Source organism: Thalassophryne amazonica, chromosome 6, assembly GCF_902500255.1.
Source record: "Thalassophryne amazonica chromosome 6, fThaAma1.1, whole genome shotgun sequence".
NCBI classification, from domain to species: Eukaryota; Metazoa; Chordata; class Actinopteri; order Batrachoidiformes; family Batrachoididae; genus Thalassophryne; species Thalassophryne amazonica.
The window spans coordinates 30,206,982-30,234,007 of record NC_047108.1 but is presented as its reverse complement, the minus strand read 5'-3'; the positions used below and the strand labels follow the sequence as shown (position 1 = coordinate 30,234,007).

Here is a 27,026-nt window from a genome sequence, read left to right as displayed (position 1 = left end):
AGACTAATATATATGTCTGAAATTTGTTTTGCGTTTATTAAATTCCACACAGATTAAACGTAGCAGACACGGATTATTTGTTATAATTGTTTTAGCAAGTTTTCAGGGTATCATGCATGCAATTTCTTATTAACGTGATGAAAAGCATAAAAAATTACATTTTTATAGTATAGTATTAATTTATAATTGTCATCATGTGGATTCTCTATATGTTGTTTGACTGCAGCGACTCTTTGGCGCGCAAGGGATTATGGGATACGTCAATATTTGTTTTGACACCGGTTATATCAGACGGTTATCTAATTACAACTTGGCTTTTTTTTTTTGAAAATGCCTTTTTTTTTTTTTTTTTTTACAAATAAAAAAATAAAAAAATGGCATATTTTACAAAAGCACATTTATCTGTAAACACCAGCACATGACACACCTCACATTAACATGAATCATCCAATCAGTGTGAACAGAGGCACATTTTACCCAGAATGCCGTCTGTCTGTGTTTGTTACAAAACTTCAGAATTAGTGCATTATTCAACGTTAAACGATATATGTTATATCTTAACTTTGCACATATGACAGAATTGACATTAATGGAGTTATTCTATCAGTATTCATTTTAACCATAACTCAGTGTTATGTGTCGGACGCAGCCCGGAGAACCGACCAGCGTTTGAAGGACCCAGTATAAAATAAGCAGAGCACGGTACAAAGGATAACAGAGTTTAATAAACATAACAGTGATGTGAAAAAATACAAACAAATAAGTGCGCGGTCTGGCGTGGCGAATTTGCGGTGTGCTCCCAGCAGCACAAAACAGTCCAGAGCCAGAACCAGTTCGGACCCAAGGACCCCGCCGACACCCCCCAGGTGGCCGCGACAAACCGAGTCTGTGAAAGAAGAAATCATTATGGGAGTCCACACTCAACACACAGAGAGACCACTCAAAGGTGTACAAACAGCAAACACTTCCTGGCTTAATTGCAAATCAGCTTCCCACCCTGCTAACACCCCCCCCCTCCCTCCGCAGAGGACCGTTCCATCAAACCCCGGGAAGGGGAGAAAAGAAAAACAACCCAAACTTAAGCTAACAAATAAAAACACTAACACCCCCCCCCCCCCTAATGACATGTAGGGACCAACACCCCCCAGAGGACATCCCGCCAGCTCCAGGAGTAATAACCACAGCCGAGGTCCCTCTGGGATCCAACGTCACCCACGGGGACTCCCAGCGCCTCCCAGAGGACCATTCCATCAACCCCAGGAGACGCCTCCCCTCATGACCAACGGACCCAGCCCCGGCCGTCTATGGCTAGATGGACCCACAGCCCTTTCCCCCCCAGAGGACACCACAGTCAAACCCAGAGGGGGGAAAAACAAAAGGAGAAAAAAAAACATACAAACAAAACAACCCCAACCCCACCCCCTTGGCGCAGTGGAAACTGGAAGCACGTCCAGTGTCACCAACCGTGACTATACCCCAGAAGCCAACCGGGAGGAGTGGAACAGCGGTTATGGCAGACGGCACAAAACGGCGCCACTCCTCCGACTTCTAAACCAGCCACCAGCTGCGGGTATATCCCACTGCCCCAAACCTCAGCCACGCCGATGGCAGACGGCTCAAAGGCGCGCTGAAGCCGGAGGTGGAACAGGGAATCAACAAACAAAAAAAAAAAACAACAACACCCCGAACCCCCCCCCCCCCCAGGTGCAGAGGTTATCTGGGAAACGCCCAGCATAACCAAACTGCACCACTCCAGCAACGCCGACACTACGGCTCACATGGCTGGAGCCAGAGGAGAAGAGAGGGAACAAAAAGAAAACACCCCAAACCCCCCCTCCCTCCCGGGTGCAGAGGTTACCTGGGAAACGCCCAGCATAACCAAACTGCACCACTCCAGCGACGCCGACACATACGGCACACCCGGCTGGAGTCAGAGGAGAAGAGAGGGCATAACAAAAAACAAACAAAAAAAAGAAAAAAGAAAAAACAACCCAATCACCACCCCATCACCCCCCAGGGGACCGTCCCATCAAACCCTGGGGAGGTGAAACTAAAAAAAATAAAAAGAAAGACTAACAGACTAACATAAAGTTGCTTGGGTCCTGTTTTGTTGCTCCAAACAGGCTGCAGTGTCACAACCCCAGACACTAATAGTGGAAAAAAAATAAATAAATAAAATCCCACACAAAAACCAACTCAAAAAACACCCACACAAAATGAACTAACACAAAACAAATAAGTGATTTATACCGTCAAGCTCAAACAAATGGAACACACCTGTTCCAACTTAAGAGCTTGACGGTAATGTGACTCAGTCACCAACAGAGTGCTAAAAATGAAAAACCCCCTTTGGTGACAGAGAAAACAAACGAGCTGCTTTTCTGTGCGCAGCTGTGTGCAACACACAACCAAAAATGTGATTCAACTAAATAACACCGGAGCTGACACAACAGACGCAGTAGCTATCATTACCCGGGGAAACGGGGCTACGACTGTAACACAGGAAGCACCGCGACCCGTGCCACAGAGCTCCGCCGTGCACGTTCACCCATTACAGACCCACTCCTGCAGCTCCCGTTTAAACCTCTTATCCGGTCGAAGTGTGACGCGAAGCCGTCGCCAGTCAACACTCCACCACGACCCACGGATAAGGCACACACAGGAACACGGCTGCATGAGCGCTCAAATCAGTATTCAGTAATGGGTTCTCCAACGCGCACCATCCGGGCGGAGAGCACCCGCAACTGATCCGGATAACTTCTGAACGTCTGCTGCCGCCTTCCCGGCGCGTTACCGTCTCTGCTACCGCTGGGTCCGTGATGTTTGGCCAGAGACTACTGTTATGTGTCGGACGCAGCCCGGAGAACCGACCAGCGTTTGAAGGACCCAGTATAAAATAAGCAGAGCATGGTACAAAGGATAACAGAGTTTAATAAACATAACAGTGATGTGAAAAATATAAAAGTGCGCGGTCTGGCATGGTGGATTGCGGTGCGCTCCCAGCAGCGCTAACGGTCCGGAGCCAGAACCGGTTCGGACCCAAGGACCCCGCCGACACCCCCCAGGTGGCCGCGACAAACCGAGTCTGTGAAAGAAGAAATCATTACGGGAGTCCACACTCAACACACAGAGAGACCACTCAAAGGTGTACAAACAGCAAACACTTCCTGGCTTAATTGCAAATCAGCTTCCCACCCTGCAGGCATAGAACACCCTGTTCACAAAACTCCACTGCAGTGGAAGCTGATTTAAACGACCAACATACAGCTCAATATAATAAGGTGTGAGGGACACCACATTTACTGACTGTATAAATGTTAGTCACAAAATCTAACGTACCTCAGGAAGTGTGCTGACGAGCGTGAGACCTCACCCCCTCCTCTTTCACAGACCATGCATCAAACCTGGACGTTCTCTGCATCCACTGATGATGAGATGGCTCTTGAGACGACGATCTCACCCGTCTGGTCACAAGGTCGAGTCTCTGGCAAATACACACTGTGTACTCCAGTCTTAAATGCCACCATGTTCCAATCCATGTAGATGCACCCCAGCTGTGAGTCCTGACGAGCCGCAGGTGATCAGCCTCAGGTGATCAGGGTGAGGTCCTGATAAACTCAGCTACACAGCCACTCAGTCCCAAATGCAAGCCACCTGGAAGGAAAAACAAAAGACAGGACAAAAGACAGAAACAAAAAGGCAGCCAGGCCCCCCCAGCCATACAACAACTCAGCAGGGCTTTATTTTCCAAGACCTCCGCCTGACAGCAGTGCTGTGATTGGGTAGAGAGTTGAACTGTGTGGTTCCTCTCCGTTGCTTCTGTGCTGTAAATGTACCGGAGACAGTACTGGAATTTATCGGTTATCTAACTTCTGATACATTTTTGGGGGGTTTATCGTTTTATGTTTATCAAAGATAACTTTTCAGTTATCTGATTATCTGTTATCAAAGTTAATTTTTTGATTATCTGTGCCCACCTCTGAACGTAGCTGTAAGTACTTAAAGGTGTTCAAAAACAGTATTCAACAGGAGTCAGAGTTCAGTGCACCAAAAAGCCTTTATTGCTGGCAAAAAGGGGAGCAAATTCAACACAAGTTACACCTAGAACGCTTTGATGTAACCTTGGCACGTGTCCGGCTTTTATTCTATTTGCACTGTAGCTTTCCACACCTGCAGACCAACCCCTTAACATTGTATCATTACACCATTAGAACATCTGTTTGTAAGAACCGTCCAGGACACGCTGCAAATCATTTGGTTCTTACCGAGATAAAAAAAAACAGCTTCGATTTAGAAGTGCTAGTATAAGACTGTTCCATGATGCATAACACAATAAAGGGCTGACGGACATCCAAAATGTCTTTGTAACTATCTGATCTCTACCTAACTGCTTTTCAGAATGGCTGACACACAAAATGTTCTTGTATTTGGCTCAACTATCTGATCCTTTTATAAGCTGCCTAATTGATAAAACCAAAGTATTCCCGTCTATTTGGCCAGCATGATGGAACACACTGATATATTGTTTTGCATCGACATACGCAAACACACATACACAAATACTATAAGATTTTTACATAACAACCTTGAATGCAACGTGAGCAGACACCTGCTAATATCTGTTTACTTCAGCTCGCAGCCAAACACATAGACACTGATTCAAGACAGTCTAAGGACCGCCCACTTGGAGGCCGGCTTAGGCACAGAAATAAAAGTTAGCGTAGGAAGGAGATCTGGGCTCTTTGTTCCAGGTGTAGTATGTGATCTGGTCCAAGACCCCAGCACTGTTAGATGACTCTCTATATCAGGGTTTGAACTTTTCAATACAAAATTTAAAATTTGAAGGCCATTTCCTGTCCAATCCTTTTTGAGATCACTCACCACATAAAAGAACTTAACATTAGATGATTTATCTTATTTTAAGAGCTAATTTCTTAAGTGTTTGACATGCAACGTGCTTATTTATAGATTTAACAGTCTTAATTCAAGAATATTGTCAAGTGAAATTATCTTGTTCCATAGACAGATAATTTAACTTGTTTTGAGCACCTTTTCCCTCAGATTTATTGTTTTTATTTTGTTTTTAGACACTCCTTTTTTGCATTGCAAGTTCAGGCATGTTCAAACCAGTCTCTGAGCATGCTTGTTTGTTTCTTATGCCCTTATGTTCTGATTCTCTTTTTCTATTTTTTTTTTCAAAACTAAGTTATCTTCTCCTTTTTTAACCTTATTTTTTTTATTTCTTTCTTGTGAAATTTTTTTGAAGAAAATACATGTATTTCTTCACACAAACATATGGTTTACATACAGCGTGTAGGGAGTACATTAGGTGCACACAAGATGTTGTTCAACACTTGTAACTACTTTTATGTAGTGACAGATTAGATTTATCTCAATAGATACAATAGGTGCTGACAATAGTACTTCTCACAGTATAATTATCGTTGGCATTTGCATTTTTTACTTAATATGTTTTTAGCACATCACCTGTGTTATTGAAAAAAATCTCCTTTTATCTGTTCAGTCATGACTGTCCTTGATACAGTATTCAATTTCATATGCTGTTTTTGATTATGAGTAGGAATGTCTGTGACTCAAATATGAAGCGGGTGGTAAACTGGACTTTGTAATTGCTAAGCTGGACATTTGAAACACTTCTCGATTTGACTTTCACCAGAACTTGCTGAAAAGACTATATCAGGGCCATTGCTTGAGGAAAAAGGAGATTTCAAGACTGAACAAAGTAGTAATTCCCACATACCTGACATTTCTAATGATGTTTTTGCTGATTCAGTGGCAACACGAAGCAGTTTACTGTGAGGTTTTTAACTTCCCCATAGCTAGTTTGCCCATGATTGTATTACCATTCTAACTTAATAATGGACCACTTAAGATTATTTTTGTCCCAAGAGAAATCTTTTACTGAAAAAGAAAAAAAAAAAAAAAACATCTGAAAATAGGGTTCAGGTTGAAAAATTCTGAAGTTCCCCTGTACTGATATGCTCACTTAAAGTATACACGTTAAGAATGTGTGAGAAAAACAATGCATCCATACTAGTCCAACACAGACAGACCCCAGATTTGTCTTGTTACCTGGTGGTTGACCACGCAAAGTGAACTCCTGTTCACCTCACGACTTCACTTGTGCTTGTCTGATTACTTCCATGCAGTTTCTAGACAAAATGCATTATTAGTTCCATACTGTCTATTTCTTCATAATTTATATGAATACATTCCAAGACATATTCAGTGACTTTTAAATTTTCCTGTATCCAGCCCCAATAAAGCTGATTATTTACAGGTATTATACCAAAGGGGTCCATTACTTATGCAACCATGATCTTGGCTTTTATATTTTTTATTAATATATATCAGGTTGTAGAGATTTGTTTTCAGTTTGAGTTTAAAGAACATAATTTTCCAAATTTTTATATTGAGAAACCTGATTTACTTTTTGTATTTGAAATGGTATAAATAAATTAAAATGCATTAATTACCAAGGGCCAAATACTTTTGCAAGCCACTTTAGATAGATGGACTGGGTAAAATAAGTGTTGAACACGTCACCATTTTTCTTAGTAAATATTTATGAAGGTGCTATTGACATAAAATTTGCACTAGTTGTCAGTAACGACTCAGATAATCCACACATACAAAGAAACCAAAACAAATAAGTACAGAAATTAAGTTATGTGTAATAAAAATGGAATGACAGAGAGAAAAATATTGAACATGGTTACTGAAATGTATTTAACACGACATACGTTGCAGACGTTTTATCACTTGGCGGTCTCTAGCGTCATCTTCAACGCTGTAGTGTGCTGGGGCAGCAGGGTGAAGGCAGCTGACACAAACAGAGTCAACAAGCTCATCAGGAGAGCTGGCTCTGGCCTGGGGGTTGAGCTGGAATCCGTGGTGGAGGTCTCAGAGAGGAGGATGCTGAGGAAGCTGCTCAGCATCCTGGACAAAACAGCCTACCACCTGCATGTCACACTTACATCCTGTCAGAGCATGTTCAGTCATACACTGAGACCACCGAGATGCACCACAGAATGCCACAGGAGGTCTTTCCTACCTGTGGGAACCAGACTGTATAATTCCGCCCCCTTCTGCAGTCCTCCGTCAGAAATCTTGCCAGGAGCACCTGGTCATGTCTGGATTATGGTGAAATGATGTTCCACTTCTGGACCATGGCCCCAACAGTGCTCACTGGACTATTCAGAAGTTTAGAAATCCTTCTGTAACCAGTGCCATCAGTATGTTTTTCAACAATAAGATTTCAAAGATCTTGAGAGAGCTCTTTGCTTTTACCCATCATAAAATGTTTCTTGTGTGACACCTTGGTTATGAGACACCTTTTTATTTGCCATCAGTTGGGACTGAACCATTTGATATTAATTTGCACAGACAAGGCACAGACCGCTTTCTATTTACTGATAGAGTACAGCTCTTGTCTTGGCTTCCCATGTCTTTTTGCATCTCTCTTTCTTAAGGTGTTCATTACTTTTTCTCCTGTGTCATTTCACATTATTACACATAACAGTTTATGGACATCTATGGTTTGATTTCTTTGTATGTGTGGATTGCTTTGGTTGTTACCAACATCTGGTGAAAATTCCATGTCAATAGCCCCTTTAGAAATATATGTATTGAGAAAAGTGGTGATGTGTTCAATACTTATTTTACCCGCTGTAGGTAGGTAGGTAGATCAGCCACTGTAATAGAGAGCCCAGTAAGTGTGTTTATATATATATACACTCAACAAAAATATAAACGCAACACTTTTGGTTTTGCTCCCATTTTGTATGAGATGAACTCAAAGATCTAAAACTTTTTCCACATACACAATATCACCATTTCCCTCAAATATTGTTCACAAACCAGTCTAAATCTGTGATAGTGAGCACTTCTCCTTTGCTGAGATAATCCATCCCACCTCACAGGTGTGCCATACCAAGATGCTGATTAGACACCATGATTAGTGCACAGGTGTGCCTTAGACTGTCCACAATAAAAGGCCACTCTGAAAGGTGCAGTTTTGTTTTATTGGGGGGGGGATACTAGTCAGTATCTGGTGTAACCACCATTTGCCTCATGCAGTGCAACACATCTCCTTCGCATAGAGTTGATCAGGTTGTCAATTGTGGCCTGTGGAATGTTGGTCCACTCCTCTTTAATGGCTGTGCGAAGTTGCTGGATATTGGCAGGAACTGGTACACGCTGTCGTATACGCCGGTCCAGAGCATCCCAAACATGCTCAATGGGTGACATGTCTGGTGAGTATGCCGGCCATGCAAGAACTGGGACATTTTCAGCTTCCAAGAATAGTGTACAGATCCTTGCAACATGGGGCTGTGCATTATCCTGCTGCAACATGAGGTGATGTTCTTGGATGTATGGCACAACAATGGGATCTCATCACGGTATCTCTGTGCATTCAAAATGCCATCAATAAAATGCACCTGTGTTCTTCGTCCATAACAGACGCCTGCCCATACCATAACCCCACCGCCACCATGGGCCACTCGATCCACAACATTGACATCAGAAAACCGCTCACCCACACGACGCCACACACGCTGTCTGCCATCTGCCCTGGACAGTGTGAACCGGGATTCATCTGTGAAGAGAACACCTCTCCAACGTGCCAAACGCCAGCGAATGTGAGCATTTGGCCACTCAAGTCGGTTACGACGACGAACTGGAGTCAGGTCGAGACCCCGATGAGGACGACGAGCATGCAGATGAGCTTCCCTGAGACGGTTTCTGACAGTTTGTGCAGAAATTCTTTGGTTATGCAAACCGATTGTTTCAGCAGCTGTCAGAGTGGCTGGTCTCAGACGATCTTGGAGGTGAACATGCTGGATGTGGAGGTCCTGGGCTGGTGTGGTTACCCGTGGTCTGCGGTTGTGAGGCTGGTTGGATGTACTGCCAAATTCTCTGTAATGCCTTTGGAGACGGCTTATGGTAGAGAAATGAACATTCAATACATGCGCAACAGCTCTGGTTGACATTCCTGCTGTCAGCATGCCAATTGCACGCTCCCTCAAATCTTGCGACATCTGTGGCATTGTGCTGTGTGATAAAACTGCACCTTTTAGAGTGGCCTTTTATTGTGGGCAGTCTAAGGCACACCTGTGCACTAATCATGGTGTCTAATCAGCATCTTGATATGGCACACCTGTGAGGTGGGATGGATTATCTCAGCAAAGGAGAAGTGCTCACTATCACAGATCTAGACTGGTTTGTGAACAATATTTGAGGGAAATGGTGATATTGTGTATGTGGAAAAAGTTTTAGATCTTTGAGTTCATCTCATACAAAATGGGAGCAAAACCAAAATATATATATATATATATATATATATATACACACACTCAACAAAAATATAAATGCAACACTTTTGGTTTTGCTCCCATTTTGTATGAGATGAACTCAAAGATCTAAAACTTTTTCCACATACACAATATCACCATTTCCCTCAAATATTGTTCACAAACCAGTCTAAATCTGTGATAGTGAGCACTTCTCCTTTGCTGAGATAATCCATCCCACCTCACAGGTGTGCCATATCAAGATGCTGATTAGACACCATGATTAGTGCACAGGTGTGCCTTAAGAGTGTGCATATCATGAATGCTTGGTCTTGTTGGATTTGTGAAAATCTACTGAATCTACTGGTACCCTGTTTCCCATGTAACAATAAGAAATATACTCAAAATCTGGATTAATCTTTTTAGTCACATCACAGTACTATTATTCTGAACACTACTGTATGTTCATTTAGACTTCTAGATGTGATGACTTTCTGAAGTTCAAACCGAGCATCAGTATGGGGAAGAAAGGTAATCTAAGTGACTGGGATTTTCTCACACAACCATCTTTAGGGTTCACAGAGAATGGCCCACAAAAAGGAAGATAATACACCAGTGCACTCTGCATGGAGGAGTGGCAGACAGCCACTGGCAGCTTTTCTCCTTGTCTGTTTTTCATCCTCACTGCTGTTCTTTCTTAACACCTGCATTTGTTTTGTGGGTGTGAGGTCCTGAGAGATGTGGGTAACCAGGAATTTGAAGTTTTGAAGCCTTGCCACAGTGTACTCATTGATGTAGAGTGATGTAGAGTGTGTGCGGCGCTTCCTGAAATCAGCGATAAGTTTCTGTGTTTTCATGGTGACTGGTGTCAGATTGCTTGCTGAACACCACACTGTCAATTTCCGGACTTCATCTCTGTCAGCAAACTCATTTCCTCTGGAGATAAGTGACCATAGTGAATTTGTTGGTGGGATGGTTTGGAATGCAGTCATAGTGGTATAGATCATAGAGTAATGGATTCAACCACTGTTACATGTGAGTGTGGAGGAGAAGTGGGGGCCAAATTTTAGTTTGTAGGTTGTTACTGGGGAAGTCCTTTGTCCAGGTTGGGGGGGATCAAGCAGTCTACTGAGTAGTTTGTCTGGAATGTTTGTTTTTGAATAATGAGCTACGCTCTATATGAAGTTCCCCCAGTGTTCTGTGTGACTTGGCCTCATGTGAAGTGTTAATGGAATTTAACTCCATAACTGAAGTGTTGTGTGGTAAGGTCGGTCTGTCTCAGAGCACGTCATGACTGCTGATGTGGGTTTGACCAGTCTGTTCTCACTCAGACTGTCTATGGCTAACTTTTTGGGCACAGGCATGATGACTTCAGGAAGGGTGGAATGAAGACTTTTGTTTGGGAAGGATTTATCATCTCGGTGTATACCGCTGAGAAATATATTTCCTGGTCTTTATGACATATGATAAATGGTGCTGATTCAGGTTGAATAACCATAATGTGATCAAACTTCTGGCTTCTTTTTAGGCCACTTTAAGGTGATCTAAAATGCAACATGAATCAATACACTTCAGCATAAGTTGTTTGTAGCTCTGTGGCTCACTGGTAGAGTGGAATGGGGTTACCATGTAATTACGGCAGGCGTGTTGCAGTCAGGGACTTAGGCATCAGCAGCAGTAGCACTTATGCAAAGCAGACAACATGTGTATCAGCAGCATAATTTGAGCCTCTCACTCAGGCTCCATAATTATCAATCTAGTGTGTTTACAGGATGAATATTCATGCACACTCTCTTCTGAAGATGGAGTGCAGCGCCGTCTTTAACCGTATCTGAGTGTGGCGATTGACTTAGATGTCACATTTCCAGTTTGAAATCTGGCAGCTGTCCTGTCATCAGAGGGGATCTCCCAGCAGTCCCTGCATGTTTCCATGTTGATTTTGTTTTTTGTTTTTTTTTCCTGATTATTGGGCACTCTGTAACTGATTGCAAGTCTATTCTGAAAAGTAACACTCTTGTTCCTGTTCTCAAACTCAGCTTTTAATCGGTTCTCTGCTAAATGGAGCACACACAGGCACATCGGCAATTTTTTGTGACCATTTACAAAGTGTGTGTGTGTGTGTGTGTGTGTGTGTGTGTGTGTGTGTGTGTGTGTGTGTGTGTGTGTGTGTGTGTGTGTGTGTGTGTGTGCAAATGCACGGAGGCATTTTTTTTTCTCTGTAGGAGTCCTAGTAAATAAAAATGCATACAGTGACTGTCATTTTTAATGTGAACTGACTGGGATTTTCTGTTTTTCATAGATTTTTTTTGCTACCTTTTACATTGAATGTATGAACCAAGCTATGATATTGTACCTACTCTATCAGCCATCAAACTTATAGCTGCACTGAAGTTGGCATTTAACACATTTAGACACATTTAAACAGTAAATAGCGGAACCCATTTGTTCTGTGTTCTTTTGTGGCTTGTCTGAAACCTAACTGATGACACAAAATTTGTTTTTGTATACACTGCTTTAATTATGATGAGGACCGCTGTACCACACGACTAACTTGGTGTTAAAAGTTACGTGGTATTTCCTGTGTTGATCTCTTTAACAGTAAAATCTATAAGTGTTTGGTCTAATTATCTTATGTGTCCTGGGTACAAAGTTAAACTCTATCAAGGACTCATGGTGGTCCTCCAGCCTGCAGATTAGTCCCTGTATGTTTGTTTGTGGTGGGTTTGTTGTTGGGAGTAACTGTGCTTCTTGCATGCATTTTGATGGGGTAATTCTATGTGGATCCTCATCACTAGAAAAAGAAAACACCGGAGAGCACCACCAGTCTTGTTTCTCATGTGTACTAACAGGTGTGACACTGAGGAGTCATTCAGTGGGCAGCAGTGCCCAGTGTCAAAGCCTCAGGCGGCTCACGCACGTGTACGTGGAACATCTTTTCTCTCATTGAGTGTGACCATATTCGACTGCCATCAAGGGAACTTGGAAAGCTTTGCACTGCATTGCCAGTGCTCTCTGACATTCACAATAATGGAAGCGAACGCATCTTTGGGGATGGACACACCAAGTTTGGTTCTTTTCCAGTGGCAGTTTCTCAATAGGAAGCACTAGGACGCCACCCCCTCTGAAATTTAGGAAAGTCTACATAAACGTAGCAAAATTTGTCAGTATATTATATTAAAAAATAAAAATAAGCATTTTCTTTTACCACAAAAATGATAGCCTATCAGCACCTGTTATCATTTAATAAAAGGGTTTCACAATGTGGCGCCCTCTCTGTGTTGCTGGTATAGCCTTTTGTGTAACGGCTATACCAGCACCGCAGAGAGGGCGCTGGTGGACCTCAGTCTGCAGTTCATCTCCACCTTAAAGACACTAACCACACGTTTGAGGACAAGGAAGTTAAAATCTTAGCCAGAGAAAGGAAATGGTTTGAGAGAGGAGTGAAGGAGGCATTTTATGTGAAACAGTTGAAACCCAGCCTTAAACGGGGAGGGGGTCTGAGACACGCTTTGTCCCTGTTTACAATGGGGTACTCAGGTCAAAGCAGTTTCAGTCTTTTATTCATGGTAATGAGTCATTCACATCATCAGGAGAGTCGTCAGGGGAGCCATCAGGAGATGCGTCCGTCCCATCATTGGGGGGACAGCTCCCCTGTCATTAGGAGGGTGCTAACTAGAGCACAATAGGTGCTAATCAGAGCTATTGTTTAGTCACTAGCCTATAGCAGTCTGCCTCTCGGTAGGAGGGGTCTGGTTAGGATTAAAACTCCACCTTTTGTGGCTTCTGTTATTCTTCTCGACAAGAGTCAAGACAGAAGTCAGACTACCAGAGCAAGAATATGGAAACCACCTGGACAACTGAGAGCCTTCACAGAAACATCTCTGATTGGCCGTCTAAATTTTGCCTGTACAGTGCACAGAACAGTGCCCGGACACTAAAATTTGATACTGACAGCGAATTGTATTGCTTTAGTGTTTCTTGTCCTCATGTGACTGGACAATGAGTGCTGTCAATCACACATACGTCATTGCGCATGAGTATCACATCGTCAATGCAGCTGACGTGATACTCACGCGCAGTGATCTTACATGCCCTTTCTGTCTCGTACCGGTGTTGAAAATGGCAGCTTCTGTTATGGTTAGAGGTCCGGACGGGACTGGACCGGTTCAGGCTATGGACCCAAATGCTGGGAGCAGGGAACAGAACTGTCAGAGTTTATGCAGTTCTTGGGAATACTTCTTAGACATGCCCAGTCATAGGCAGGAATGAGTGAGAGCAGAATCCCACAGAGACATGAAGGAACTTAACTGGAGGAGAGCAGAGCTGAGAGCCGGAGAGTTCCAAAGTGGCATTGCTGTGTAGGTAGACGAGGAGCCAGGGATCAGGGCAGAGTGGGAGCCACGCAGGATAGTGTTTGGAACGCCAGGAAAGACAATGCGCTCTAATGCAGGAATTAGGCAGCTGGCCAGGTTACCTTGAGTATAGCTGCGGGAAGCTCTGTCATCTTAGCGCATGGGAGCAGCAGTAAGATGAGGTCAAGATCATGAGTCTCGGAAAGGACCAGGCAGGACTGGAACACTAGGAAGATGACTGTCAAGTATCTGGCAACCGGTGACCTGAAAGTCTGAGTTTAAATAGCCTACTGCTCATCAGCTGCTCATACACGGCAGGTGTGCAGCTGTGTATGAGTGGTGAGGCGCAGCAGGTATCGGCTCTGCATGCGCCATCTGGGGAAAAACTCACAAACTACAACTAGGTTAAGAACAGGATTGGGAGGCAGACCATGACAGCTACAAATGGATCTGCATAAAACTCTGTTATTTCATTACAAAATAACCTGTTTTCAAGACATTCACTGGAAGAGAAAAAGAGGATAAAGGAGCTTGGACCTGACTCACCCGACTTACAGATACATCAGCAGGCAGGTGATCGGGGCGAGCTTACTGCCGGGCCTTCCCCTGCTCTTGCTATGCTAAGCGGAGCTGGCTAGCAGGCTGCAGTGTGAGTAATGCCTTTTATTACTTCCTGGGTTTGCTGTTTCAAACTGTCAGCACCGATGCATTGTGGACCACAGCCAGGGACTTAGGTATCAGCTCCACTCAGTGATTAACGATCGCCCCAGTGTTGACACTCCTCTGGTCATGGGTGACTTCAGTGTGGCCAGTAACACAGTTATGAAGGTTGTATGGGATCTAGTGACTGTGGTAAAATTGACTTTGACCTTGCAAAATGTGAGACGCAATGGGCTGGATCCCTGTTTCAGCATCCAGAGCAATACAATTGTGCATTGCATTCTAATTTTGTTCTTAATGAGATTGGTTATGTTGGGTCTGTAGAAGTTCCCAGGTTGTGAAATCTGATAACAGACTTGTTGCACCTTCTCTAAGGACATAGTTGAAGTCTTGCAGACTGTTGTGTGCTCAGTGCCTCAGACTTAGCCTGAGTAAACTTCAAAATCATATTGCTCTGCATAGGTTTCCTGGGCAATTTCTGTGATGGACCTGCAAACATTGGCATAAGTAGTGACCCCACTGGAATGCGGGAGGTCTTTCTTAGACATATTAAGCTGCCAAATACTGTATGTGAATCATCTGCATCCATTGGAGGTGTGAGTCATCAACATTCATTAGAGGTGTTTTTTCTTTGAATGTCATTCAGAGGAGTCATACTGCACAATTTGGTTGAAAATCTGAGCTGTATAAGGAGCTTAAGAAGGTGGCTGTAATAGCAATGACGGTCGACAATCAGACACATCATCTATGGTCGAGTAGTCTTCAGCCTATTTACAGAGGTATTAAAATTCTGCACACCTCTAAATTGACACCCCGTCCAATTGAAGTCATGACAAGGTCCTGAAACATGGCTGTACTGCTCTACTGGGCTGGTTATTTTGAATAGTCATGTAAAGCTGATCCTCCTGACAGGAAGCCTTTTGGACATATCTGATACCAGGATTCAGGTAAAGTCAGCTGCAAACTACCAAATGTCAGTGAGATTGCATTTGTGGTGAACTGCAGGGATCTGTTGTGTCGTGGTTGAACTAGTCTAGGCAGATGGAAAATTCAGAAGTTCCTCATTTAGTTGCTGGACATTATAACTGGCTTATACACATGTACTGTGAGTAAATGTCAAGACAAGAGAAGCCTTTGACAGGGTTATGGAGTCATGAGCTCATGAGACAGACATGTTTGGTGTTATGGAGTCATGAGCTCATGAGACAGACATGTTTGGCAATGCAGGTACCTTTCTGTAAGAACAATGGTTCAAGTCTTGAGGATGCTGGTGATTCTGGCCTTGCCTTACTGTACAGTTGTGAGACCTGGGTCCTACCCAGTGACCTGATAAGACTTAATGTCTTTGACACTGTGTCTCGGCAGAGTTGATACTACTGCTGGAATGACACTGTGTCAAACAATTTGTTATTTGGAGATTCAGATGAAGTGTACTGCTTGTGTTGTGAGGTAATGTCAGCTACAACATTATTGGAATTAGCACCCATATCTGAGCTTGATCCAGAGCACAGATGCCTCAGTGCTGAGGACTGCAGCAACTGGAAAAAGTCCAAGGGGATATATCACCTGGCAGTGACAGATAGATGGCTCCTTGCTGATTGTCTGACTGGGCAGTTGCCAACCAAGATAAGATAAACATAACATGAACTTAACTAATTCTGTGGGGGGCATTTCAGGGTCACAGCAGCTCAAGAGTAAAAAAAGATGTAGGTAAATACATGTATTAGAAACAACTATTGTACATTATTATCACTTTACCGAGGCGTTGCAAGGCCGGTATCGTAGATTTACGTCGATGCTACCTGGCTATTCCCGCCCGCTGTGTGTAAACAAATGATGTCATAGCGCGCGCAGCCCAAGAACTGTCCGCAGAGGAAAAGATAAAAAGGCGAGAAGTGTGTGTTTGTCCCAATATGGATATTCTGGATGATTTTCTTGTGGATAGTACGACAATGGACAGCAGCCAAAGCAGCCAGCTTGATGAGGACGCACTGCCGAATTTGGAGAGCCGCGGGCGCCAGCCGACACGACAAAACTTAAAGTGAGCCAACTTTTTATGTACGCGTTACGTGTTGTGTATCTCAGTAAGTGATAATAATGCAAATAACATGCTGTTGTCATGCGGTATGCATTTTCTGAATCCCTCCGTCCATGCCGTCGCCCGCAATGACAGATATTTGCCCGAGTTAGACGAGGGCAGAGCCTGTATTGTTGGTGTGAATAGTGATCAGTGGTGGGCACAGATAACCAAAAAATTAACTTCGATAACAGATAATCAGATAACTGAAAAGTTATCTTCGATAAAGATAAAACAATAAACCACCCAAAAATGTATCGGAAGTTACAGATAACCGATAAATTCCAATATTATCTCTGACACATCTACAACTAGTAGTAGAACAAATTTAATAGCTTACAATAATATTAAAAATAAAAACAGACCCCAACAATGAGACCACACTTTTCTTTCTACATTCTGCCCCTGCTGGAAGCTCTTACTTACTACAGAGCTCCCAACACAGAGGCACAAGAGCAGCCATAAAGCCAACTATCAATTACGACACTCCGGTCAGGCGCAGGTCTTGAAAAATAAAGTCATGCTGACTTATGGTTTTGATTATAAATAACATTAATACCGATAGAATAACTCCATTAATGTCAATTATGTCATTTGTACAAAGTTAAAATATAACATATATCTTTTAATGTTGAATAATGCAGTAATTCTGAGTTTTTGTAACAAACAGACAGATTGCAAAGGATTCTGGGTAAAAGTGCCTCTTTTTGGAGCGAGGCGGAGGGGAAGGCGAAGGGCTACAAATCCCTCCGTTTGGAGGGGTTGGAGGAGCTTACTGCTGTCTCTGAAAAAACAAACATGGCGCCGAAAGAGCCGCACAAATGAAGCGGCTTTCATTACAAATTACTCTGTTTAGAAAGTTGTAACTTGCCAAAAAACTTTACAGGCAGTTGTGACAGCAACGTGTATGCTGCTGGATGCATGTTGCGTATGTTGTCGTTCTGAAGAATATTGCAACGTCGCTCGTGCGCTGCGTTATAATGCATATACACACGAACGCTACGATAAGACACTTTTATATCTCACAACGGAGAAAATCATGATAAAGTGTAAGCACGTTAATTTGTATGTTCATAAATCTTTGGATAATATCAATCCCTGCTGTTGGATTTCAAGGTCTGTAACGTGTGTGTATTTTGTAAACAAATGGAGCCCTGAACACACTCATCTAATAAGCTTTCAGGCAGAAAATGAAAAGTTTCATCAATGGGAATAAGTTGGAAAATATATACACACACATGTATATGTGTAACACATAACCTGACGTCCTAATAGACTGATATTATTTGTCAAGAAAATTTCTAAAGGAAATAAGGCTGGATGCAAAAAAAGGAGAATTTGAAAAAGAAATAAGGTTGTAATTCCATTAAAAAAGTGAAACTTGTATAATGTATACATTCATTGCACACAAAAAAGCCATTTGCAAAGCCAAAAAGTTGATTTGACAATCATCTGACATAACCGGGGTCAAAATAAATAGAACACTGCTATCTACTGTCTACTGGCTGGGCCACTCTAGGACATTCACAGAGTTGCCCTGAAGCCACTCCTTTATATCTTGGCTGTGTGGTTTGGGTCATTGTCCTGCTGAAAGACAAACCGTCGCCCCAGTCTGAGGTCAAGAGAGCCCTGGATTAGGTTTTCATCCAGGATGCCTCTGTACATTGCTGCATTCATCTTTCCCTCAATCCTGACTAGTCTCTCAGTTTGTGCCGCTGAAAAATATCCCCACAGCAAGATGCTGCCACCACCATGCTTCACTGTAAGGATGGTACCTGGTTTTCTCCAAACATGACACCTGGCATTCACACCAAAGAGGTCAATCTTTGTTTCATCAGACCAGAGAATTTTGTTTCTCATGGTCTGAAAGTCCTTCACGTGCCTTTTAGCAAAGTCCAAGTGGGCTGTCATGTGTCTTTTCTAAAGAGTGGATTCCACCTGGCCACTCTACCATACAGGCCTGATTGGTGGATTCCTGCAGAGATGGTTGTCCTTCTGGAAGGTTCTCTCTCCAAAGAGGAATGCTGGAGCTCTGACAGAGTGACCATTGGGTTCTTGGCCACCTCCCTGACTAAGACCATTCTCCCCTGATCACCACTGTGCTCATTGGGACCTTCAAAGCAGCAAAAATGTTTCTGTACCCTTCCCCAGATTTGTGCCTTGAGATAATCCTGTCTCGGAGGTCTGTCAGCAATTCCTGTGGTTTCATGGTTGGTGTGTGCTCTGACATGCACTTTCTACTGCGGGACTACATGTGTAGACAGGTGTGTCTCTTTCCAAATCATGTCCAATCCACTGAATTTACCCCAGGTGGACTCCATTTAAGCTGTAGAAACATCTCAGGGATGATCAGTGGAAACAGGATGCACCTGAGCTCAAGTGTGACCTTCAAGGCAAAGGTTGTGAATACTTACGTACATGTGATTTCTTAAATTACTTAAATAAAAATGTACAAAAACTAAAACAAAAGCAAAAAATGTTTTCACATTGTTATTATGGGGGATTGTGTGTAGAAGTCTGGGGGAAAAAATTAATTGTATCCATTTTGGAATAAGGGTGTAATATAACAAAACATGGAAAAAATGAAGCTCTCTGAATAGTCTGTAACTGTGCAAGATTGCTTGCTATAAGCTGACAAGCTTGCAACAACAGGTTGAAAGCTGATACTCTCCAATCAGCTGTCATGGGGAGAAACAAGGTGCCCACTCTGTGGGCACATAAGGGATGAGGTATTCAACAGAACAGAAAAGTATAAGTGGACTTAAAGAATGGATGGAACGTGTGACCCGGGATGTTGCTTTTGAAGCATTGTTGTGGAGTCTGTATAGAAAAAAAGACAGCACCAGCTGTGCTAAATGGGGTCTCACTACATCACCAAGGTTTTGAAACAAATGTTTGACATCATTTTATTTGAGTCTGCTGTTGAAACATATAGAAACACAAGTGAATGGATTAGGATCACTGTTTTTAATTAAATATTTAAGTGCTGCAATTAGTGTGGGATCCGTATGTGCGCTGACACACACATTGTTTTTATGGCATTAACAATTGACATTATGTACACAGAAAAGTGCATACTCTGTTTGCTATATATACACAAAGGGCCATAATCCATTTTGTAGATTTTGGATGCATTATGTAGTGAGAACACATTCAGACACACTTGTTTGTCCATGATGATCTGCCTTACATGATGGTTGGGTCTGAAGCTGCTGTTGCCTTACAACCTTGTATGTTTTAAAGGTTAAGGTATGTGGATTGTTTAAAAGGTAATTAAATTGTCTTTCACGAAGTTTTGATACTGCTGTTATTTCCCTGCAGCTGACATTCTCGAGCTCTGTTGGCATTGTGGCAATGCAGTGATTTACCACTAAACATCATTTAGCTCCTTCCCATTACAGCAGTCAAACTTAAATTTTGTGGAACAGCTAGTAAGGTTTTCTTGACAACAGTACATGTTGTTTGGTCAAGCAGAGGGTGTAGGAATGCCTGTCAGGTCGTCATAACTCATATTAACGCATGTTTACCAATTATTACAGTGTTCCACCATTACGTACTTATTATAACAAGGCAGGTCAGGTGGATGTGGTGATGTGTGGCACCAGCACATGCTCCTCCACCTGACAGCAGTGCAGTTATGTATTAATGTTGCTGTTTGTCCATGAGTACATTAAGTCCAATCCCAGTGGACAGTGATTATTTGTGAAAAAAGAATACATTTCCCTTTTAATTATCATTTCAGTTTCTATTTACACAGACAGAGTTGTAACAAGAAAGCACCCTTAGAAAATCACTGTTACGGCTAAGCCAGTGAATGATTTGAATACAAAATGCAGAGAGCTGTGGTGAAACCAAAGTAACAATTTATTGAACAACAGAGTAAATGAATATTGCAATTAATCATGGAGGAGGCACGAGAGCAAAGAGACAATGACTTGACCAGAATGAGATGTTGGCAGTGGACCATAACTAGGTAGTTGCGATGGATCTGACGGGAGACAGGAATGCTGAAAACAGGGAGTACAAGAGAAATGTCAAAAAACGGAAAACCAGGAGTCATGAAAACACATGGAAGAAAAGTAATCCAGAAGGATAAACTGAGGCCAGGTACCACTAAGCTGAGCTGAGTTTCTGGTGAGTGTGGAGTGGAAAGACTTAAATACAGGTGGTGATGATTGCAGACAGGTGAGGCAAATCAGCTCTGCCATGCAGCGTCTGGAGAAACAGAAAGGGAGGGGGAGCAAAGCAGAGCAAAACACCAAAGCAGTGCAACAGTATCTCTCCCCCTCCCCCAATAGGAGCCCCAGGAGACCCACCAGGTTGGACCGGGTGGGCCCGATAGAAGTCATGTAGAAGGCAGGGGTCTGGGTTGAGGCCCCACGATACCAAGGAGTGTTTCTCAGGTCCATCATTGTCTCAGTCCACCAGATACTGGAAACCCTGACTCCAGCACATCCAAAATCCAGCGACCAGTCCAGACCAGCCATCCAAGAGCCGGATGGGAGGAGGGGGATTGGCCAGAGAACACAGCAGACTGGTGTGCACTGGCTTCAGGTGAGAGGAGTGAAAGGATGGATGGATGGATGCGTAGAGACCAGGGAAGACAGAGGCGGGCAACTGCAGGGTTGATCACTCAGTCCACAACAAAGGGACTGAGATACTGGGGTGCCAATTTTTGTGCTGCCGCTTGGAGCCGGATGTCCTTAGTCTATAACCACAACTCCTTGCTGATACTATGGGGCTGGGGTTTGATGCTGGTCTGCATGGCATCTTGTCTGGTTTCTCGTCTGAAGCAGAGCGGACCTGGCCATCCTCCATACCGCTGACAGAACCACTGTTGGACACACACCGACAGGACAGCCAGGTCCATGTCTCGTGTTGGGAAGCGAGGTGAGCATTCAAAAAGTATAAGTCCAGTGGCTGAACTCACCTGAGAATTGTGGGCATACTCCACCCACGGCATCTGGGTGCTTCATGTGGACAAGTGAGAGGACGTCACACACCAGAGAATGGACTCAAGTTCTTGATTGGCCCAATCTGCCTGGCCATTGCTCTGTGGGTGGAAGCCAGAGGAGAGACTGACCAAGGCCCCAAGTGCTGAACAGAAGGGCTTCCACACTTTGAAGTGAGCTGGACTCCCCGGCCCAACACAATGTCCATGGGGATGCCATGCAGTCGAAACACATGGTGGACCAGGAGGTCGGTGGTTTCCTGGGCAGATGGTATGGACAGGGCCACAAATTGTGCTGCCTTGGAGAAGCGGTCCACAACTGTGAGGATGGTGGTATGGCCATTAGATAGTTGGAGTTTGGTTATGAAGCCCAGGCAGATGTGTGACCAGGGATGACAAGGCGTAGGCAAAGGATGGAGGAGCCCATCCAGCGGCTGGTGGGAGGGCTTGCCCCTGGCACAGATGGTGTAGGCCTTGATGGAGTTACGTACATCTGCCTGGATGGTGGGCCAAAAGAAGTGTCGTTGGAAGAGGTTCAATATTCTGTGATATCCGTGATGACAGACAAATTTGTAAGGGTGGATGAACTGAAGTACTGCTGACCAGGCTGAAGGTGGCACAAAGAGCCAGCCAGGAGGCCCTCCTCCGGGATCTGCATGGTTCTCCTGTGCCTCCCGGAAGACTCTATGTCCCAAGTGATGGCTCCAGTAACCATGTTGTCTGGCAGTGTGTGATCCGGAGGCATTGTATTCTTAGATCTGGGTTGGCATGTGTTGGAAAAATTGAAACAACCACAAAACAGTAACCACCTGGCCGGTCTAGAGTTCAGTCTTTTAGCAGATTGAATGTATGCAATATTTTTATGATCTGCCCAGACAATAAATGGAACAGCAGTACTTTCAAGCCAATGTTTCCACTCCTCCAGCGCCTCGTTAACTGCCAGGAGTTCTTGGTTCACATCATTATTACGCTTAGTGGGAGTCAGGCAAAGGGAAAAGAAAGCACAGGGGTGCAGATGGTGGTCACCCTCAGCCCGCTGAGATAGGATGGCCCCAATCCTGATGCCAGAGGCATGGACCTCCACAATGAACTGGTGGTCCGGATCGGGCTGAATGAGGATGGGTGCTATGGATAACGGGTGTTTGAAAAGTGTGTTCTGCATCAGAGGACCACAGGAATTGGCTTTTGGAAGATGTGAGTTTAGGTAGCGCGGTTACCTGGCTGAAATTCCAAATAAATCAGCAATAGAAATTCTAGAAACTGTTGTAGCTGCTTGACATTGGTGGGTGTTGGCCAGCACTAATTTTGGCGGGGTCTCGTTTGATTGTGCTGAAATATAAATCTGAGGAATGAAATATAATCCTGGTGAAAGGTGCACTTTTCAGCTTAAAGAAAAAGACAGTTTTCCAGAAAGAGGTTGAGGACGAGGTGGACATGATGCTATGCATTACCGAGCTTGGTAATGTTCCTTGAAAAGATCAGTATGTCATCAAGACAAACAAAAACTAAACAGTTGAGGAAATCCCAATGTACGTCATTGACTAAACCCTGAAAACTGGCAGGAGCGTTTGTGATACCGACGGGCATGGTCACTCATCACCCTCCTTGACTCTAACCAGTTGGTACACACTGCGCAGATCTAATTTTGTGAAAATAGAGGCCCAGTGTAAGTAGTTGAATGCCAAATCTAATAATGGGAGTGGATGCTTGTTCTGCATGGTTATGTCATTCAAGCCCCGGAAGTCAGTACAGGGGCGCAAAGTCCCATCCTTCTTACCTACGAAGAAGAAGCCTGCCCCCAGGGGAGATGACGAAGAACAAATAAGCCCAGGAGTCTTTCTTTCTCCCGCCATCTTTCCCTCAACTGGCTCCATCCATTCCCTCTCTGGGCATGATAGGCTGTAAAGCCGGCTGGAGGTAAGGGACGCAACCGGAAGCAATGTGTGGCCTATTGATGAGCACTGGCATTGGCGAGGGTCTATTGGCGACTGCTGGCTTTTGGCTGACCGGACAATCGCAAAGGATATGGGTCCGAGTAGGGATGCACCGATCCACAATTTTTCTCTTCCGATCCTATCCCGATACCTGAATTTGGATATCTGCCGATACCTTTCCGATCTGATACCAGAGCTCTGTTTGCTTTAATATTATTATTATCATTATTGTTGATTTTCTTAAAAAGGAGACCTGAAAGTTGAGCTACAATTTGCCAGAAGGTGTATCTAAGAAGAAATCCTAGATCTGATATTTTGGTGAAAGAATTAAGTACTTTTATTTTTTATAGACTTTTACAGCCTTATTTTTATAGACTTAAAGAGAAAAGACAGCACTCTCTCTCTCTGTCTGTCTCTGTCCCTCTCTCTGTCTATCTCTCTCCCTCTCCCTCTCTCTCTGTCTCTCTTTCTCTCCCCCCCCCTCTGTCTGTCTCTTTCTCACTCGCTTTCTCTCTCCCTCCTTCTCTCTCTGTCTCTTTCTCTCTCACTGTTTTTATGCTACGCAAACTTTGAACTTTTTGGAAACATGAAGCCTTTCAACTGTAAAATAAATGTATCATCAGCGGCGCTCACGTGCAGCAGACTTGGAGACTTAATTTCCTTTCAGCGGACAGAATGTCTGTTTGGCTTCTCCTCCTCTGCTACACGCTGAGCTGGCATTCTGCAGCCTCGAGACAGTGAAGAGGCTAACGTTTTAGCACACATTTTCAGTAACAATTCAGTTAATTTTTCTGAAAATCCGTGCTCGACGAACAGACAATTTGAACCCGAGAGCTGGGCAGAAATTTGCCACTACCAGCAGCTTGAACACTGTGGACGAGGCCTCTCTCAAACAGCTCGGCTTCAGAAAACCTCCCCTCTCCCTTCCTCCTCTCCTCAGGCTCAGCAGCAAACAGCAGAGAACAAACAACAGCAGCTGAGAGGATTCTCAGTGGCTCTTCTCCGGTATCGGAAAATGTCCCGGGTTGGATCGGTATTTTCCGCTATGTGAATTACATCAGTATCAGAAACCGATCCCGATACCGGATCGGATCGGTCACAATCTTAGCCCCAAGCACTACAATAGATGCACTCCCTGGCTTCTGTTCTACATCTTCTTTTCTCTGGTGTTAATTGAGCCCTGCCGAGTTGCATGCGCTCGTCGGCAGGGGCTGCGGTAGCTGCGGTGAGTGCATTGCTAGTGGACCACAAGGAAGGAAGAACAGGACGAAGTTGCGAAGGGATCTGAGGGGAAGACGCACATTTGGCACATCAAGCATATCTGTGTGCTTGGTCATTCTCTGTGCTTGGTTAGGCCTCATTTAAAGGGAGGACAGCTGTAGGTTGAGGCCAGGTGTCACATAACCCAATCATATCTAAGTGATGATCCATAATTAGATCATTAATCAACAGTGATTTTGAAGACAGTGATCTTATGTTCATGAGACCCAGACAAAGAACCTCAGTGGGGTTGACATTTGGACTGTTTGGATTTAGGGGTGGTTCCAGAGTAGCATATATAACAGGGGTGGGCAATCATGTGCCATAAAGGGCCGAGACATTGCAGGTTTTCCTTGCTACCACTCACCTTCGCAGGTGATTTCATTAATGTTCAGGTGTCTCAGCAGGTGATTTCATTGATGACCAGGTGTTATGTGCAGGGGAGAAGCTCATCAGCAACCCACCAGGTGAGGTGATTGGTTGCAAGGAAAACCTGCAGTGTCTCGGCCCTCGTTGCCCACACCTGATATATAAGATGCCTGGAAGTAGGTTTAGGTTTGAGACATTCCACACTGGTTGTAGGTAGCAGACACGAATTATTTGATATTGATTGAACAGCCAACAGGCCATCCTCAATTTCATTGTCATCCAATGTAGTAATGGGTATTAAGCTTGCAAAGCATATTCCTCTATGATTTATGGATATGTCTGCAGAAACAGGCCACAGTCTCGACTTGATGAATTTCCCTGGCAGATAAACTGCATTATCACCATAGTGAATTTTCTGCACTACTTAACCAACTAAGCTCATTCCTGAGGCTTGCAGAAGAGGGTAAAATTCCCTAGTTCCAAGTGGCAATATCTCTAGAAACACTCCCGTGTGTCTCCACTCTGGGTTCACTCATAATTTAAAGCTCTTCAAAGCTTTCTCTGAAACGATACTTATCGGTGAAATTCCGGCCAGCGGAAATTATAGCCATTTTAATAGCCAAAGCGTCAAGATTGGAGGCATCCTAGACCTTCCCAGGATGTCTTCTCAAGATAACGAGGCCATAAACTCACAGCCTTGACAACCAGTTTTTCCAACAGGCATCAGTTTGAAAAACAACGTTGTGTAAAAAAGAACATTCTTTTATCCAATTATAAACGTTGTAATGTTTTCTTGTGTGTTTAATCAAGCAAAACACTGCATATATTCAGTTTAACCTGACGTGTTCCTGTTATAACTTGGTATGGAAAATGTGATTTTAGAATTATTAATGTTTTCTTTTTGACAGAATGTTATGTTTTAATCAGTGGTTTGTTTATATTAGTTGGGGAACTTCATTTATCTTATACTCAGTTGAGGAACTTGAGAGCAAAATGTATGACAATATATTTAGTATATTATATATATTTAGTATAATTATTTGAAGTCTAGCTTTCTCCAGCTAAAAGTCCCAAGTGGGTGTGGCTTAGTGACGTAATCTCCACTTGAAGTTCCACAACCAAGCCCTCTTCTGTTCTTCTCTACCCCCTTCGGCAACTCTCTTCTAGGGCCCTCTTCGGCAAGCCTCTTCTCTGCTCTCCTCTTCTCTTCTTTCCTCTTCTTGAAATGCTTAATTAATTGTTTGTTTTGTGGCCATAGCCTCGTGTAGAAGCTACCAAGGGGTTTTCTTTGTTCATTCTAACTTTAACAAGTTACAGGCCTGACAACTCTTTAGGGTTTGTCAAGTTTTCAAAATTTTTAAGAACCTTCTGAGTGGAACTTTTCAGAATAAGAGCAAATTTACAGAAAAGCGACTTTTCCCTTTTTGTAATTCACAACGGCGCTTTTAAAACTTTAACTTTTTTCTAAATTCACAAAGATTTTCTAATTGGTATCAACAACCTTTTTAAAACTACTACTAGAAACCATTTTCAACAAATACTTTTACCTCTTGGGTCAAGCAAGCCGTCTACAAACCTGAGTGCTGAAGCAGCGGCTGTTCTGCTGGCAAACTCAGCCAACGCTGAAGCCTTGGGATCACTGGGAGAACCTCTGCTTTAAACCCTGACCCAAGTGAGCTCAAGCTGCAAAGGCCAAACCAGGCCCATCGATGGCCGACGCCGATCGAATCAAAACCACCTCTTCAACAGATCGGCTAAGTGACCCCTGTTAAAGGTTCAACAAAAGCTTTGTTGTTACTGGGTACAAAGTGGCTTTAAAACATTCACATATTTGTTTAATAATTTTCTTAATAATAATTGGCTTCAAAATTCATCACTAAATTCAAATCAGATTTATTTATTTAATTGCTTAAGCTTTATTCCACTGCTCTCTTTCTACATCTCATGAGAAACAAAATGTGTCCATAAATGAACTTATTTAATTACTGTCCAAACTCAAAAATACTGTAAACTGTTCATTTTCTTGTATATTTGTAAGTAAAATGTAAATATTTCTGCAGTGGTTCATTTTGTGTTCAGATGGAAACTCTTGGTGAGTCATATCGTAGA

General features: G+C 43.4%; 1 protein-coding gene and 1 long non-coding RNA gene across 2 annotated transcripts in view; both read left to right on the top strand.

Moving 5' to 3' along the window:
* Positions 1-27,026, top strand: part of nphp4 (nephronophthisis 4) — an 804,312-nt gene that overhangs the window by 526,450 nt on the left and 250,836 nt on the right. The gene's annotated exons all lie outside the window — the stretch shown is intronic.
* On the top strand, positions 10,299-18,445 carry LOC117511987. Its single transcript, XR_004561176.1, has 3 exons — positions 10,299-10,310; positions 12,704-12,712; positions 18,220-18,445. It is a non-coding gene; the product is annotated as an uncharacterized LOC117511987 (long non-coding RNA).